This window comes from Rhinoderma darwinii, chromosome 7 (assembly GCF_050947455.1).
Source record: "Rhinoderma darwinii isolate aRhiDar2 chromosome 7, aRhiDar2.hap1, whole genome shotgun sequence".
In the NCBI taxonomy this organism is placed as follows: Eukaryota; Metazoa; Chordata; class Amphibia; order Anura; family Rhinodermatidae; genus Rhinoderma; species Rhinoderma darwinii.
In genome coordinates, this window is record NC_134693.1 from 127,368,879 (window position 1) to 127,384,573 (window position 15,695).

The following is a 15,695-nucleotide window of genomic DNA, read 5'->3' on the forward strand; positions in this document are numbered from 1 at the left end:
TTACGTCTATGGACGCAGCCCGTCATTCTGACTTACCCTCTGACGGCCGCGGCCATGGACACGTGAGTTCTCTGCGGTGTCTCCCTCCTGTGAGACGCGGCACTCACTTCCTGGATCTGAGACTGTCTCCCGCAGGGGCCAGGGCCAGGGCCAGTGCGCCTACAATTGCAGAAAGTCTGCAATCAGTCCAGAATGCTACTGGACTATAAAAAGGGCTCTGCCCTCTTGATCATTGCCTGAGCGTTGTTGTGTACCTAAAGTTTGTCTTGCAAATGGTCTCCTAGGGTTTTCGAGTTCCCTGTGTTACCCGTTCCTGCTGCCTGTACCCTGTGTCCCGTGCTACCGTGCCTTTGTGCCGTCTGGAGTTGAAGTCGAGTTGAAGGCTGCATCTACTGCGTCACACCCCGCCGGGTGTCCGTCTACTGCTGGAGCCTTATCTTTAGCCTGAATCACCGCTACTGTCTATATTGCCTCAGGTACCCTCTCTGGACTTTGTACTGTACCTGTTTGGCCAGCTGCTAATCCCGCTACGCAGTACAGTCCGGTGGGTCCACACCCCGTGCCGTGACAAGGATGTTTCTGAATATTTGCAGATATTATACTCTGATGTATTACTACTTTATAAAAAAACAAAACGTTCTTACTAACGGGAAGGCTTATATTAGGATAGTGTTCGTAATATAATTCCCTAATGTAATACATAAAATGGCTTCAAAGCAGAGCTCCACTTTAAGCATGTCCAACCGATTTCAGGGTCTGCGAACCATCATAGTGAGGACCTACTGTATACCACAATTAGGTCTTACAACTATTACAATTCTTGTCAGACCATCCTGGGTGACTCAAGAGGCAGTGGTTGTGGAGAAAGGGTTATGGTAAGAGAACCCTGCCCGTTATATTATGCTGACAGCGGATTAAACTATGTCTTTGTGCTGACTCTAAGGACTAAAATGAGATTTGCACTAATATGCAGTTAAATCTGATAACCCAGTGAGAACCAATAAGTTTATGGACCCATAGCAGCTATCAGTGGTGTGCATAGAAGAGAGAGGAACCCTTAGCAAAAATCAAACTGGATCCACTTTCATTAGGTACAAGGTTTTGCTACCCTGGATGAAAGGGTCTAGTGTTTGTTTAACCCTTCACACCCTTGACCATTGACCTATGGGCCAATTCCCCATCCCTTGAAGCTAAACGATGCAATTGCTCTGGAGAGGGAAGTTCTGCACAGACCAGGGCTGAGCCCCTTCTCTCCAAGGATCCATTACCAATCATATGGTCTGCCTCTGTGGTATATACGCCCTTGGCAGCTATAGGACTTCAGTTATGCACCTGTATGACTAGATGGACTATAGTATATATAACTTTTTAGGTGCATTTTCAAGGGTGTCACACCATACGTGTGTTGTCATAAATCAGTTATAGCATTTTCTACAACACATATATGGCAGAATCCAGTATTCAGGAGCTGGCTGCTTTATGATATGTGGGAAATTGTGCTTAATTATATATCTAAAGGCTAAAAATATGGCATTACCCTTTGACACATATAATTACACCCATCATGTGCCCCACAACATCTGTTTTGTTTGGTGTGCAGAGATATCTAATTATGGCAAACAAACATGAATGTGCTTATTTAGCGATGTTTTCCTTTATATTTGTTTTATATAGTTTTGGCCAAAGCTGTTTCCAAATTGCAGTCAACAATTAGCAAAAAAAAAAGTGGCTGAGGTCCCAAATAAGATAATATTTCCCTTTGAAGTCATGGTGCGATGCTGCATTGTTAGAGAATAAGCACTCACAGCTAAAAATGAGAAAAATTGACTCATATACATTGGATGACGATCAGTTGTTATAAATCTAGTCCTAATTATTAGCAAAATAAGCACATTTTTGGATTCATTTAGCTTATTGGCAATATTGACACAGACAAAAAAGGACAGGGTTGGACTGCTCAGCAGAGTAACAGAGGATCCCTAGTGGGCCGAAGCACTGAAACAATAATCAGGGCCACCATCTGAAATTTTTGGACCCCATTTAGTCAAGGCGTCTGTGTGCCCCCATTACCGGGAATGGGTGGTGGCAAAGGAAAGTGGCGTAAGGGGGGCAGGGGTGAGATGCAAACTGGCTTTGGTCTGTGGAGGGGCAGAACAGAGACAGTAGGTGGACAGCGGCTCTGTCAGGGGACAAAGGGGAGAGAATAGATGGGCAGGAACTCTATGAGGGGGGAGAAGGCTAAGGTAGTGGAAAGATGCGGGCGGCAGGGGAGGGCCAGGGGTGACAACCTGACATAGAGTCTGTGGAGGGTCAGGGGGGAGAAAGGTGGCATGGGACCCTGTGTCTGTGGGAGCTTTTACAAAGCAGAGTCACTCACCAATTTACAGTGCTGGCCGCTGCTTCTGGCTCCTGCAGGCTCTACGATCTTCCACCACCGCAGCATGCCCGGATCAAGTCCACCTTCTCCTCACATGTGGCACCTGTGTAGACACCAGACCAGATGACAAACTTAATTCAGAGCCCCGACCAGACCCCTAAATTAATTCAGACCCCAAATCAGACCCCTAAATAAGTACATACCACAATCAGACCCCAAAATTAATTCAGACTCCCAACCAGAGATCAAAATTAACACACATCCCTACATTAATTCTGACCCCTAAATTATTTTACACCCCAAATCAGAGCTTCAAATGCATTCAGACTGCCAACCAAACTCCTTTATTAAATTACACCCCAGACCAGACCAAGAGAAAAAAAAATCAGACCCCGAACCAGACCCCCTATGTACTTACCATTTCCAGGCCTTTTTGCCTCCACTACCGGATAGGTGCCCCTTCTCCTCTAGGCACCTCTTCCCTTCTGGTGCCTCATGATCCTGATACTGGAGTTTATAAGTTCTTGATGTCAGTATATTGCGATTAATCAACGATACATATAAAGATAAATATACATATATAGTAAAATTATTTTTAATCAATGAAACTTGACAGGTGCTGCATTATCAAATATTCTGGATTATCAGATGGTCAATGAAAACCTTTTTTAAGAAAGGTAACTTGGTTTTTAATAAGAGGAATGCCCAAATTGATCCCCTCTACGTTGTCTTCTTTATTACTGGACTCTACTGGAAACAAGAGCCGGATTATCAGACTTTCTGAATTATTGAGTACTGGACTAAAGGAAGTTCTATCTATCCATCTATCTATCTATCTATCTATCTATCTATCTATCTATCTATCTATCTATCTATCTATCTATCTATCTATCTATCTATCTATCTATCTATCTATCTATCTATCTATCCATCCATCCATCCATCCATCCATCCATCCATCCATCCATCCATCCATCCATCTATCTATCTATCTATCTATCTATCTATCTATCTATCTATCTATCTATCTATCTATCTCATTCATATCTATCTAATATCTATCTATCTATTGATCTCTCCACGCTATTGTATACATGTTTTTACAAGAAATGCAATGGCATAAAATTGCTATGTTTTTTTGCATACAGTTAAGTATACCATTTTTTTTCTAGGAATATAACAGATACCCCAACTGTATGCTTAAAATTTGGTATGAAAGGGATTGCCTCATAATGTCAACCACTTTCTTTACGTTCTATTAGGATATATGGATGTCATAGAGGGGATCCCTAATCAGGACCCTCCTCTGTTAGCCAAAGATGTGAGCCAATAACAAAGAGCAGCTCTAGCTAATCCATGTATTACATAGTTGGCCATTAATTTGAATGTCCAGCATGTGATACTACACTTGCCCAGTAGCGGCCGCTGCAATTAAAAATGGTTTGTATTGATGAGAAACCCCCCTTAAGGGTATGTTCACACAGGGCGGTAAAAGCACATAGAGTATCCGCCCTGTGCACCACAGGGAATTCTGGATGAAAAAACCTCACCAAATTGTGGTGCAGTTTTTCGACAGAAAACTGCACTCAAAGAAAAAAAGATTCATACTTACGTAGCCATGGCGGCGCATCCCTCCGTCGTCCTGCAGCCCGGCGTCCTGGGATGACGTTTCATCCCATGTAACCACAGCCGTCAATCACATGGGCTGAAACGTCATCCCAGGAGGCCGGCCCAGACGAAGAGACACAGAATTCTGTATATGGTTTTTTTCTTTCTGAGTTGCGTTTTTTTTTCAGCGGAATCGCTGCTTTTCTGCTGCAAAAACGTATGCAAAATTCTGCCTCTCCTTTGAATTCAATGGGGAAAACCCACAACAAATAAACAGCGATTACGCCAATACAATTGAGATGCTGCGGATAAAAATAACGCACAACAGGTAAATTTCTGAGTGTACTTTCTGCTCATCATTTCCGGAATAGTATGTGGATGAGATTTGTTCTAATTCCATCCACTTTGCTGCTACTCTATAATGCTGCAGATTTTCCGCAACAAAATCCGTTGCGGAAAATCCGCAGTGTTTATGTGAATTTACCCTTAGTATGCCATGACACTCTTTTCTCAGACACATTTTCAAGAATTACAAACTTCCTGAGGAAATCAGCAGGACAGGACGGATGTGTATTCTTACACTGTAATATGCAGTAGCTAGAAAGAAACAAAATTGATTCACATAGCTAAAAAATATTAAATATTACTATGATTCCTAGTCATGTCCCGGTTACCCAATGTCCTGTGCTGTGACAGGCGAGGCATTTCCGAGGGAGAGGAATAGGATGTATGCTGGACTGTCCCTACATTCACAGGGGACTAAAGAGCTGTCAGGAATCCACCTAAAATGTTAAAAAGGAAGACCTGCAGGCGAGTCATTAAATTGTCACATAGTAGTCAGAAAAACTACAGACCGGTAACAGTCTACTGTCCCAAGGGGATATCTATCTATCTATCTATCTATCTATCTATCTATCTATCTATCTATCTATCTATCTATCTATCTATCTATCTATCTATCTATCATCTATCTATCTATCTATCTATCTATCTATCTATCTATCTATCTATCTATCTATCTATCTATCTATCTATCTATCTATCTATCTATCTATCTATCTATCTATCTATCTATCTATCTATCTCATATCTATCTATCTCATATCTATCTATCTATCTATCTATCTATCTATCTATCTATCTATCTATCTATCTATCTATCTATCTATCTATCTATCTATCTATCTATCTATCTATCTCATATCTATCTATCTATCTCATATCTATCTATCTATCTATCTATCTATCTATCTATCTATCTATCTATCTATCTATCTATCTATCTATCTATCTATCTATCTATCTATCTATCTATCTATCTATCTATCTATCTATCTATCTAATATCTATCTATCTCATATCTATCTATCTCATATCTATCTATCTATCTATCTATCTATCTATCTATCTATCTATCTATCTATCTATCTATCTATCTATCTATCTATCTATCTATCTATCTATCTATCTCATATCTATCTATCTATCTATTTATCTATCTATCTATCTATCTATCTATCTATCTATCTATCTATCTATCTATCTATCTATCTATCTATCTGTCTGTCTGTCTGTCTGTCTGTCTGTCTGTCTGTCTGTCTGTCTCTCTCTCTCTCTCTCTCTATCTATCTATCTATCTATGATCTATCTATCTATCGTCATCAAAGATTATTTTCATCCAACACAACCATGGGAGCGTTCTTATACACTTTGGATTTTGCAAATATAGCATTATATAAGTCAGTAAATGATAATAACTTGAGGATATTCTTTGATTTTGTTATGAGATTTCCAGATTGCAGAGAAGGGTACAGCAAACATTTAAACGACCACTTAACCTCAGTGACTGGAGCATTAAACCATTGGACCCCTGCTGACGCTCTGACCTATTGGACTCACATGAGGGACATTGCCACGCTTGGAGGGGGAAGGGTGCATTTTGCCTTGGCCTTAAGTGCATCAGAACCTATTAGCCAAATACTGTATGCTATCCAGTTTCTTTACATATCTGAGACATAAGTAAGGTGCTATACTTGCCACATATAAGTAGTTATCAGCTGCCCATCAATGCACCTTAATCAGCAGGTATCCCCAAAATGTCTCCTGTCTGTGACATATAATGGGTGCAATGTTATATTCATCATTTGTTTAAAAACACCTCAAAGTCCTGAGGGTCCATGTGTATGGCAAAACTGCATGTATAGACTGTACAGCAGCCAGGGATGGATCAAGGTTAGTGGAGGCCCCTGGGCAAAAATTTGGGTGGGGGCTCCTGGTAATTAAAATTTTTATTAAAGGAAACTAGCGCACAAATAAGTCATCATTGTCTGGCAGTTTCACTACGAGAACCACAAAATGAATTTGGACCCCTTCTTCAAGCAAAAAAAATGAATGCAGACCCAAACCCCTAAATAAAGCAGACCCCAGACAATGCCCCAAAATAATTTCAGACCCCAAACTCAACACAAAAATGAATTCAGACCCCCAGAAAAGACCCTAAAAATGTATCCAGATGGGGGCCCTGTTACCGATTTTGCATTAGAGCCCAGCAGCTTCGAGTTACGTCTCTAGGAAGGTGTTCATCTATCTTTCAGGCCAAGGGTATTAATGTTCTGCATGATCAGAAAGACTGTGATAGTTGTCACTGGTCCAGATGGCAAGAGGGTCAAGTAACCATAGAAGCCACAGCTTATCATAAAGTCCGACTCTTCCTGTAGAACATCATGTGAAATTGACCTGCGTACAGCCAGCCATGATTATATATTTAGATCTCTAAATAAAGATTGATATGTGGGCCAGAAGCTAAGGATACACCGAGAAGGTATCTCATCAGATGCCCATCGTCCTATTATCCTAGCTTTTACATCACTTTTATTTGCCACTTTTCACTTTTAGACTGAGAGATGTAGATGGTAAACTAATGTGTAATAAGTTATGTGGGAAGTTATAAAGTAAAGTAAGTTCTCCGCTATCAAGTATCCCCTGAGCATTGCAGTAAGCTGAAGCAGTCACCAGTCTCAGATGTCAAATCAATACAAGTAAAGCAAGAGGATAATTTGGCATTTTGTGAGCTGTCTTTGGAGATTGCTGCGCCCTCAGGATGATGCCGCTAATCCTTTCGGTAGGTCATGGCCGGGGCAGAGGAAGGAACTGTTGTGGAAATAGCAGAAACCTGCACCTTCATCCAGTAAGTAGATATTCATGAGGCTACCTCCTACTGATAGGCTAAGAGTCTCAGTGTTAAGGCAGATCCTATTTCTAAGGCCCTAAAAAATCTTATCATTATCTGTTTTACTTGTTTTAGGACAGGGAGTTAAAGGAGTTTTCCATTTTGAAAAAACAACACAAAACATTGAGACATGTTGGAGGCGATATGGGTGGGTGTTCAGGAGATGGGTGCCTAAGCGCTTAGTACGAAAAACCGCTTTCCTCCAGAAGAAGGAAAACCATCTCTCCATTGTCAACTATTGGATGGAGTTTCCTTGTAAGTCGATTTCCGACCCATAGAAGAGGCTTGAAACAAATCTTAAGCCAAGCCAGAATCTCTCCAAAAGGAAGAGAAACCCATCTGTTGACAGCTGTTCTGCCCCTCGACAGTAGGTGGCACTAGAGAGATGATTTCCTTCTTCTCTAGGAGAGCTAATTTGCATACTTTTTCCCATAGAGCATTGCCTGTAAGACTCTACACCGCGTTCCAAATTATTATGCAAATGTTATTTTTCGCTTATTTTCCTAAATAGTCGACGCAAATGACAGTCAATATAATCTTCAAGCCATCAACCGTTGAAGTATAATGCAAATTTTATTGAACAAATATCCTAATGATAACAGGTTTTTTTTAGAAGTAAAAAACTCAAAATGCACTGTTTCACATTATTATGCACAACAGAGATCAAAACATCTTAAAGGTTGTAAAGAAAACTAAAATGGTAATTTGTTGAATTTGCAGCATCAGGAGGTCATATTTACAGAAATCAAAAGCTCTTTCAATCAAAAAAAACTTAACAGGCCAAGTTACATGTTAACATAGGACCCCTTCTCTGATATCACCTTCACAATTCTTGCATCCATTGAATTTGTGAGTATTTGGACAGTTTCTGCTTGAATATCTTTGCAGGATGTCAGAATAGCCTCCCAGAGCTTCTGTTTTGATGTGAACGGCCTCCCACCCTCATAGATATTTTGCTTGAGGATGCTCCAAAGGTTCTCAATAGGGTTGAGGTCAGGGGAACATGGGGGCCACACCATGAGTTTCTCTCCTTTTATGCCCATAGCAGCCAGTGACACAGAGGTATTCTTTGCAGCATGAGATGGTGCATTGTCATGCATGAAGATAATTTTGCTACGGAAGGCACGGTTCTTCTTTTTGTACCACAGAAGAAAGTGGTCAGTCATAAACTCTACGTACTTTGCAGAGGTAATTTTCACACCGTCAGGGACCCTAAAGGGGCCTACCAGCTCTCTCCCCATGATTCCAGCCCAAAACATGACTCCGCCACCTCCTTGCTGATGTCGCAGCCTTGTTGGGACATGGTGGCCTTTCACCAACCATCCACTACTCCATCCATCTGGACCATCCAGGGTTGCACACCACTCATCAGTAAACGACACGGTTTTAAAATTAGTCTTCATGTATTTCTGAGCCCACTGCAACCGTTTCTGCTTGTGAGCATTGTTTAGGGGTAGCCTAATAATAGCTTTATGCACACTTACAAACCTCTGGAGGATCCTACACCTTGAGGTTCGCGGGACTCCAGAGGCACCAGCGGCTTCAAATACCTGTTTGCTGCTTTGCAATGTCATTTTAGCAGCTGCTCTCCTAATCCTATTAATTTGTCTGGCAGAAACCTTCCTCATGTCTTTATCTGAACTAACCCGTCTGTGTTCTGAATCAGCCACAAATCTTTTCACAGTACGATGATCACGCCTAAGTTTTCTTGAAATATCCAATGTTTTCATACCTTGTCCAAGGTATTGCACTATTTCACCCTTTTCGTCAGCAGAGAAATCCTTTTTCTTTCCCATATTGCTTGAAACCTGTGGCCTGCTTAATAATGTGGAACATCCTTCTTAAGTAGTTTTCCTTTGATTGGGCACACCTGGCAAACTAATTATCACAGGTGTCTGAGATTAATTACAATGATCCAAAGAGCCCTAAGACACAATACCATCCATGAGTTTCATTGAAAAAGTAATTATTAAATGTTTATGACACTTAAATTCAATGTGCATAATAATTTGGAACACGGTGTATACCAGCTGCATCTCTTTAATGAAAACCAGCACCCACCGAGTGCTAAGTCTGAGTAACACACCTGATTCCATTTAGAGATTTTGGTTAACTCTGAATTTAATTTTTCTCCTTTAACTTAAAAAAGTGCCAACATATTCTGTAGTGCTGTACAGAGATATGCGTTACTCATTTTGTTTCCTGTATTCAATAGGGCTCTCAATGTCTTCCCTATGTCAGCCACATACATGCACTACAGTCAATTTCATAGGAAGCAAACAAACCTATCAATATGTTTTGGAGTGTGGTAGGAAACCGAAGGAAATTCATGTAATCACAGGAGAACATGTAAACTCCATACAGATGTTGCTCTTGGTCACATTTGAATCCATTAGGATGCCAGAACTGTAGAAGAACTGTGCTATCCACTGCGCCACGGTGCTGCAAGGACTAAGTGCTACTTTGAGGCATTATTGAAATTATATGCAGGGGGCGGCCAGAGCAGGAAGTCTGTGAGTTGCTGTTTCAGCCAATTGCTGCAGAGCAGGAAGTGATGTCAGAGAGGGAGCATTATTTTGGTAACTTCTCCTGTACATCACGGTAACATGCCGCCGTTTTGTTAGTGCCTGTAGTGTTGAGGACCTATAGTGTACAGAGCACCCTGGAAATGCAATGTATCAGTTTAGATCAAATGTATCAGCCTGGAGTCCAGACTGTTTAACTCACCATAGAAATTGCCTAGACTGGAAACAATAGTAGCAAACTGTCAGCTGTGAGAAGAAGTAGGTTTTTACAGGTTTTGGATTAAAAAAAGAATGTTTATATTCACTCACAGCAAACAGAGATCTTAAAAATGGTGAGAAATTGGTACACAAAGTATATTAGAAAGTTGCAGAACTTCTGCCAGCCTATAGGGCAGTAGCGTTAGATTTGGACACATGGATTCCAAAGTGGCGCCTTTTGATTATATGTATGACTCCTTGTGTACAACCTGAATGGATTAATTGACTGTCTTCGCTAAGGCAGTCCTACGGGATATAAAAAGAAGAGATTGGGATACATCAGCCTAATGTGTTATGTTTGGTCAATTGGTTTATGGACCATGTAATTCATTGGAATTCTAAGTAAACATATAATCTTGAAAGTCTAATATCTGCCCTCACAACCCCTGAGTTGTACTTTACGGTTTACAACCGTGTTCTTAAGGTCACTCAGAGTTGTCACATACCAGAAGCATCATGTCACTGACCCTCATCATCATCATCGCTCTAGCTGATAAGTCTATATACAGGACTGTGTTTACCATACAGGTGAAATAGACATTTATAAGGTTACTACAGATAGGGGGCAGCACTAAAATGAGATTATACTATGATAATTTATACTCTTCTCATAGAGTTAGGTTTGAATGGCAACGTCACGACTTCATTGTTCTGTGTAGTTCAGAGATGTAGAAGGTGATCCAGCACCTCATTTTGGTGCTACCTATCAAGCTCAGCCCATCCATGGAGTGGTCATTATAAACTCTGCCACCATGTCTGCAGGTCCGGGCCGCCGCTGTTTTGTTCTCAGGACCCAGCCAGATGGCGCAGGTGCAATGCCAATGGCCGCTAATTAGAGAGTATAGCACCATATTTGCCTGTGGCATCTGTCTGGCACCAGGTATAGTTGTTAATACCCTGTGACCTGTTTATCCCTGCTCATCATTTACTGTGTGTTTGACCAGGGTTGCTATTCTATTGTGAACTCCATGTACCCCGTTTGGATTACTGACTTGCCCTGTATCTTGATCCAAATCAGTTTGACTTTGTTAATGAGTATGTGCTAATTATTTTTATTATTATTATTATTTTGGCTAATGTACTACTCCATTCCGAGCCAGGCTTAGTATTGCTTTCTCCTTTAGTGCTACACCTGGGCGGTACACCTGTCAAACCATAATGCAGGTGTCCTAAGGCGAGCCCAGAGAGGACAGAATACTCCCGTGGAGTAGAAGCGCAAGATGACTTGGCTAGATGACTACAAGATGTCCATTGCTATCAGCAGCCACTTTTTTATGTTTTTCTTGCCTCAGTTCCACCTATGTTACCCATTCACCAAGGCACTGAAGTATCACACATACTTAGACCTTAGGCAAGCAGATTACCAAGATCCAAACCGTATTAGTAGGAAAAGGCAGAGGCGTACATAGAAAAGAGGGGCCCCAAAGAAAATATCAAAGTTGCCCCCCATTTATTTTACCACCCAGTTTTGTTTCCCTTTCTACCCCCTTTCCATGACCTTTGGGTAATACCCTACCTCCTTGCCTGCTAACCAAAAAGTTTCTCTGGAGATGGGACACATTCACAGGTTTTCGCCACCCAGTAGCAAAGGAATAAACTAGGGCTGGGCCCCATCTCTCCAAGGGCCCCATAGCCTACGTGTGAATTATGGGGTATCACAGTACCCGGCGTTTTCTCAGGTATATAAGAAGCAGGGCCATCATCTGCAAAATAGGGATAAGGCCAGTTTTACATGGTTGTCCTATGGCCGCAAAACCCGGACCCACTACAGTGCCAGTAAACCAAACTTTTCATAGATCTTCATAAGATAAAACTTGTCTAAAGTCTTCACACACACACACACACACGCACACACACACAGACACACAGACACACACACACACACACACACACACACTACTTTTTAGCGTTTAAATGACGTAAAAGGTGTTTTTCTTGGCGCTTTTTAAAAGCATTTTTGGTGAGTTTTTTTCTATTTTGGAACATTTTGTACCTGTGATTTTTCTGGTGATTGTAAAGTCCCATACAGAAGTCTATCGCAAAAGTGCCAGAAGAAAAGCCATACCCAGAACATTCTGCATTGTGAAAAAAAAGGCACCAAAACACCACAAACCAAAACACTGTGTATGTAGGCTTTTTAATATTTACCTATAGACTTTAAAAAGTAACTAAACTTTGAAAAAACTTTTGACATGTCATAGTGACAGAAGTTTTGGTTGGTGGGGATCTGAACACTGAGACCTGCAAGGACCCCTAAAACAAGCCACAGAAGCGCTCGGCTGAGTGCTGTGCCTCTTAGTTTCTAATCGGTTTTCCTCGGAAAGTCGAGCGGGCAGTGTACGGAGTCATAGACTTCCTATTGAGCCCGTACACCGTTGCTCTGCTTTCCGAGAAAAAATGATCAGAAACTAAGCAGCACGGCACTTCTGCTGCTTCATTTTAGAGATCGGTGGTGGTCTCAGATCTCGGAACCCAACCAATCAAAACTTCCGACGTGTCACTTTGACATCTCAAAAGTTTTTTTTAAAAGTTTAGTTATCATCTGGCCGCAGCATTTTTGACCTTGAAAAAGTGCTGTGAAAAACGGCAACAAAAACGCCATGAATAACGCAGTAAAGGTGTGTGAACCCGGCCACATGCATACCTTTCATAAAACCAAGCTGTCTATAATGACCTGTGAGACCCTCTTCACGGTAACCTCATCGTTTCCAGACACTTGGCATGCAATGATCCTAGACAGACAATAGTGTCTAGCAAGTTTAATATATTTCTTAGTCACGTGCTATAAACCTTTCGTTTAGCTAAGCATATTCCATGTAAATGACTGGACATTCACAGGAGAATTAACACAATTTTTCAGAAACTTCAAACTTAACCGCTCTGTCAGAAGTTGCCGTCATTAATTGTGTACATAGATGATTACGATCCCATAGCCCAAAGCCTGGTAAACATTGTGTGTTAAGACATGAAAGCTCATTTGTCCGAGGCTTATTTACCACATGTGGCGGGGCTGACATCATATGCTTGGACACTTACTACAAAAAGAAGCTATGGTTATCCTCTCATGTCTTAGCATGTGGCAAATTCTACTTAATCCTTCTTAAAGAAAAGCCTTAGACATTCAATGTGTCCCGATGTTCTCCTATATAACAGAATGTTCCCTTCTCATCCCTTGTCTTAGAGCGTTCATTCTCTGATAAATCTACATGACATATGTTATAGTAGAGGTGTCCATACATGGGATGACCATTGATGACAATATGGATGGAGAAGACGACAGATATAGGGCTTTTCCAAGATGTAATAATTAGGGTATGTTCACACGCACAATCAAAGATGGCTGAAAATGACGGAGCTGTTTTCAAGGGAAAACAGTCTCTGATTTTCAGCCATTTTTGTAGCCGAAAATGTTTTTTGAGGCTTTTTTGGAGCCACTTTTGGAGCTGTTTTTCCATTGACACAATAAAAAACAGCTCCAAAAACGGCTCAAGAAGTGACACGCTCCTTCTTTTTTACAAGGCGTCTTTTTACATGCCGTTTTTTAAAATAACAGTGTAAAAAAACACCCCATCTGAACTAAATTCTGTTTTTCCCAATGAATTCAATGACCAGATGTTGTAGTCGTTTAGCTAGCGTTTTTCGAGGCGTATTTCGAGGCGTTTACCCCCGTAAATACGCCTGAAAACTCTGCGTGTAAACATGCCCTTAAAGGGAAGGTGTCATGATTTTTTTTTTATCATATTGCTTTTAATATAATATTTTCAAAAATGTTATTAAATTCTGTTCTCATGTATGGCTTTTTAGTTTTTTTCTTAGATTTACTTCTCTATGGGGACTGCCATTTTTTTTCCATCTCTGTATGTGTTGATTAACGACACATACAGAGATGGAATATGGCACATAAAACCCCATAGAGAATGCGAACGGGAGCCGTTCCATTCTCAAATTTGTGCGCCGTCTGTGTGGGAACGACGCATGCGCTGCTCCCACACAGACCAAAACGAAGCTCGTTCGTAGAGCAAAATCTAGCGCCATTTTCATGTGGACCTGAAGCCGCTGCCGGACAGTAAGATGACGACTTCCGGCTGCGGCTTCCGGCCATATGTTCAACGAAGCGAAGGCGCAAGGAAGAGGAGCGTAGACCAGCGGAGGTGGCGGCAGGAGCAGGTAATTTATGTACATGTGTATTATGTTTGTGTATGTTTGTGTGATACTGTCTGCTGAGCCCTGTATCTTATCCTCCTACACTGTGCAGTTGGTCAGAAAATGGCGGCACACAGTGTAGGAGGTTTGAAGACATTCAAACCCTTCCTTCTCCTGGCACTAGCCAGAATACGGGAGGGGGGATTGTGTGAGGACACTAGAGCGAGTGTGTCCACCCCAAATTTGAAGCATAAATCAATGAGGTTGCTTTACCACAGTGACCATGCTGCAATTTTGGGAACTGCTCCCTCTAGTGGCCATCACATGGAGATGTTATAAATTAGAATCTAATTTATAATATTTCCTTACTTGTGCAAAAATTAAAAAAATTAAAACCATGTGTAATCACTCAAATTATTGTTTAACTCAAAAAATAAATTATAATTTCTAGCGACACATTCCCTTTAAGCTTTAACCAACTGTTTCATCTATAGATAAGCGGCGCCAGGTATATAGAAGTCTCTTATACACTTCCTCCCAATGAAGTAACACACTTGCCCAATTGAGCCTAACACGCATGCTTATGTGGAAGTCAGGGCACAAAATAGTACAGTGTCCATGGATAGAACAGCATATCAAATGCTTAAAAAAAAGAAAACCATAATAGTGTTCTTGTAAATTCAGCACGATTCCTCAGAACATCAAATAAAAAAAACGCTTAGTGAGAATCATTTATCTGGTTAATGGTTTGAAAAATCCCTTGTTACAGCACTGCAGACTATTTTATTTTCGGTCATGTTTCACGATTGGTAATTCAATTTAAAGGCAATTTAGTGCCATAAATGTGTCAAAGTGAGCAGTAAAACCAAACAATAATAATGCTCAAGAGAATATGATTTAGAAAAAAATCCAAGCAAAGGAAATCAGCTTTGTAGATATCATGCGTCTGTCAGTGAGTGAGGATTAAATGTGTGGGGCGCTATCTACAAAGGGGGTGTGTGTTGAACTATCTACAGGGGTGTGTACGTAGCACTATATACAGAGGTGTGTGTAGCACTATATACAGGGGGTGTGTAGCAATATATACTAGGGCTGTGTGTAGAACTATCTACAGGGGGGTGGGTGTATAGTGGCCGTAGTTTTATAGATATGCTGTCTCTGAGATATATTTTCACTCTTCTTTTTTCGGGGGGGGGGGGGGGGGTTAACATGTGTCTTGTGTCCCTAATCTTTTAAGACCCTAGCAACGCCCCTGGTAGGACAGCCAAATAGTCATGTGTCTGGTGGCTGGTTTAAATATCCAATTTCACAGTCAGAGTAGTAGGAGAGGAGGAGCAAGGGATGTTACTTCAGATTTAGGAAATTTGGAAAACCTGATGACAACCTATATAGACTAGACACTGTTGTTACGGGGCCCGAGGATAGAGAGAGACTGTCACAAGGCCTGCAGAGGATGGTATGAACGCACTTTGTCACAAAGGGATTTGACATAGGGCGAAACCAGGGAGCGGAGTCTAAGGGGATCCCAGGTATTCAACCTGTGACCCTATACAGG

At 41.2% G+C, this 15,695-nt stretch overlaps 1 long non-coding RNA gene across 1 annotated transcript in view; it reads right to left on the reverse strand.

Moving 5' to 3' along the window:
- Positions 1 to 2,392: 2,392 nt before the first annotated feature.
- The window catches only part of LOC142657375 (uncharacterized), a 99,879-nt gene continuing 86,576 nt past the window's right edge, over positions 2,393 to 15,695 (reverse strand). Inside the window, exons 2-3 of the long non-coding RNA XR_012849912.1 lie at positions 2,796 to 2,884; positions 2,393 to 2,480 (exon numbers count right to left, since the gene is read on the reverse strand). This is a non-coding gene — a long non-coding RNA (uncharacterized LOC142657375). The remainder of the gene's footprint in view (positions 2,481 to 2,795; positions 2,885 to 15,695) is intronic.